Source organism: Lactuca serriola, chromosome 9 (assembly GCF_051521515.1).
Source record: "Lactuca serriola cultivar US96UC23 chromosome 9, Lser_US96UC23_V15, whole genome shotgun sequence".
Taxonomy (NCBI): Eukaryota; Viridiplantae; Streptophyta; class Magnoliopsida; order Asterales; family Asteraceae; genus Lactuca; species Lactuca serriola.
The window spans coordinates 45482347-45486290 of record NC_136416.1 but is presented as its reverse complement, the minus strand read 5'-3'; positions in this window follow the sequence as shown (position 1 = coordinate 45486290).

The following is a 3944-nucleotide window of genomic DNA, read 5'->3' as shown; positions in this document are numbered from 1 at the left end:
CTGCACCATCATTATGAGATGGATTTAGGATTGGGATAAATGCATAGTGCATTATTATTATTATGTTCATTAAATGATCTCTTTTGATTTTGTTGAAGCTATAAAAAATTATTTGAAATGTGAATTAACCATGGTTAGCTTAAGTTTATGTTCTTAACTTATTTAATTATGATGAACATTATATTTGAATTGTGGGTTATTAAACCATTGACTTGAACTTATGGGTTACCAAACCATTTTTTTTTTGCTGTGACGGTGACTTTGACTTTTATGTTGACTTTGGCTTTTTGGTCTTTGAACCTTTGAATTGAGATTATTAATTATTGGTATTTTTTATTGATTTTAATTGATTTTACAAATTTGACTTGACTGTGATGTTGATATCATCACTTACTCAACCTGAGTCAACCTCGAGTATTCTTACTAAGCATTCCATTGTTTAACTTATTTTGACATATGCTCAAATTGAAGACCTTGGGGATAAGAATAAAATATGGCAAAGACATTTTGAAGGCCACAACTTGTGTGGTTATCTTGAGCTATGTTATGATATTGTATCATCACATTGTCATTATTTTTGAACATATAAAGTTGTTTTTAAACTATGAGACCATATGGTTTTCCATAACTAAAACTATAAAACTTTGGTAATTAAAAACAAATTTTTTTAAAAGGTTTTTTTTTAAAAAATACCTCTGTGAGGGAATTTTCACTAACTATAATGTCATTTGGATTATAATTTGGTAGATGTTGGTTATATATATGGAGAAGGTTTATTAGCCCTCGTTATAGATATCAAAGGTATCATTTGAATGATTGACATGATGGACAAAAGCTAACTAAACCAAAAGAAATCTTAAACATGAGGCATTCATCTACAAGAAATTTCATAGAAATATGTTTTGGTATTTTGAAGGAAAAATAGGGAGTTTTAATGAACAACTCACATTATTCGATTGAACTAAAAAAACAAGATTGTAATGACATGTTGTCTTCATCACGATTATATAACGCAGTAAATGTCAACTAATCTATTTGAGAATGAATTTAAACAATCTTTGGGAACTGGAGACGTCGTAGGTGAAGTTGAAGATAATATATATATATATATATATATATATATATATATATATATATATATTGTTGGTGTATCAATCAAGTAAACTACATTTAGAAACAACTTAAAACAAACTATGTTTGATTCTTTAAGTGCTACACATTGATTATTTATAATGAGGTGATAGAATATTTTGTCTTTTTATTATGAAATTGGTGTTGCATTTGTCATTTTTAATGATAAAGTTCAACCTTTTTATCGGTTATATATATATATATATATATATATATATATATATATATATATATATATATGTGTGTGTGTGTGTGTGTGTGTGTGCGTGCGTGCGTGTGTGTGTGTGTGTTCAACATTGGTTTATCTAAATTTTATGTTTGTGGCAATAGGTGTGATGAAAAAAAAGTAGAAACTATCACAATTAGACAATTATCAAAGATGAAAACCTTGTACAAGTATTGGTGAATATAATGAACATCAGTGGATTTAAAGTCGATAATGGTTTTAGATCGGGATATTTACATCATCTAGAAAATACATTAAAAGGAATAATCACTGACTCTTGTATAATGGTAAACCCATATTGATCTAAAGATCAAAATGATGTAAAAAGATTGACATCACGTTTATGATATTATGAATAGTACACACAAAAGTGGCTTTGGTTATGATATGAAACATCCAGAAATTATGACCAAATATTATCATTTTTGATTTAAGTAAAAACAGTATTCCAAAATATTATTCATACATCCCAATCAAATAATATGTCAAACATCACGAAAATCAGAGTATGTCCCATAAACATAATCAATATTGTGTGTGATGCAGTCAGCCTGAGCTCTTCCCCTTGGAACCGAAAGTACCTGAAACATAAACTAAAAACCGTAAACACAAAGGTTAGTAAGTTCTCCAAGATACCGCATACCAAATATATCATATAACGAGCCTCGCCCACACTTGCATAACGGGCCCCGCCCGATAAACATACATATACAAGCACATACAAGTATCACACAGACAACAAGTATATCGATATAACCAATCAAGGGTCGGCCTTGGTGCCTTAGACCCGCTAAACCCGGTGAGGAAACTCACCTCAAAAAGTTGAATGAAACGAATGATCAATGACTGCTGGTCCTACAACTCCCCGCGTTGTCAATTGCCAAAAAAAACTAATTAACATTTAGGATCTACATCATAACCAAAAATTCATACTTGGGGTAAAAATACTATTTTACCCCTAACCTTGCTTGGTCAAAGAATGAAGCCCTTAACCACAATCCAACGGGCCCAAAAGTTAAACAATCCATCAAGGCCCAAAATATGGCCCAATTTCCAATTAGGCCCAATCCCTACACATGGGCCTTAGCCTAAGGCCCACTAATGTTCCCTAGACCAAAGGTTCGATTTCAGATGACCCGCTAAGGCCCAAAACAACAATGTCCAAGGAAGTAGCCCAACTGAGGCCCAAAAGACGCAAAGCCCAATTCATTGAGTACGCGGGGCGTACTCAACTGTACGCTAAGCATATAGGTTGCATGGCTTGTACTTTGCGTGTACAAGCTTGTACGCCCAATGTACTCACTAATTAAGCCATTCCTCCAAAAAGCTCTTAAATCCTTAAGTCTAAGGGTCCCAATCACATATCTGAGTCATATGAAATATCTTAAACCACAAAGTCGTAATCTTTGTGGCTTTGCATGCCCCAAATGAACCCAATCTCGAAAAGATAATTATAACATGTTAGAAAAAGTTGTTTCAAAAGCTTATCTTTAGTACCAAACGTTTAACATAGGAACATTTGTAGATGATATTGTGAATATTATAAGAAATGTAAGAAATTTCATGTAAACATAAACAATTAAAAACTATTATTTAATAATTATTTTAGTTTAATAAAATATATTATATACTTTTCTTAGATAAGATACGAGAATTTTGCCTCCTTATAATTTCTTCTTGAGATCTAAAAGAGTATCAAAATCCATGAAACGGATGGCTGTTATCATTGTATCTTTGTTTACAACAGTAAAAATGAGTTGTTTATTTTAATGATTGTGAAAGGGCTAATAAAAAACGAAAATTTTGGTGAGAAGTATATATGTAAATGAAGCCGTCCCACCAAATTATCTCCTCCTTTCTGGGATACCACCTCTTCACCGCAAACTCATCAACAGCCACAAGTTTCTTTCTTTCTTTAATATTTCCTCCTTTGTTTCCATAATAAAAATATGTTATCTTCCCTCAAATATCTAACATTTTTTAATTTGTCCATTTTATTAGTTTATAGTTTTTAGTTATACTATTCAATCCAGAAAAATGAGTATCATCTCATGGAGCCCAAAACAGAAATACACATCTTCTAAGTAAGGTGTATTTTAATGCATATCTTGAAAAGATTTATATGCTATTTAATGGGTAAAAATCTAATAAATAGTTATGATCAAAATATGTCATAGAAGATAATGTTGCAATGTGTTTTGATTATTTATAAATATTCAAATAAGATTATAATTAGTCCAAAATACGAGAAAAAAAAACAAATATATTTTGCCAGTTTTACAATTTAAACATATTTCTATTTTATTTGCTCTATTAAAGTCATCATATGTTAAAAAAAATCATGATCAAGTATTGCATGTTCAACATGTTATCAGAATTAATGAATTTCGTTTTGTCACCAAATTTAACACATTTTCTAAATTGACAACAATAATTTTTCTTTTTCTTTTTTTGTATTTTTTTTCGTTTTCATTTATTATGTTTTTTTTGTATTTTTTAAAGAATTGGTTATTTGCTCTTATAATAATAACTTTTTGTAATTTAATCGTTTTAAACTATAATGACATATTTACAAGTTTTTACGGTT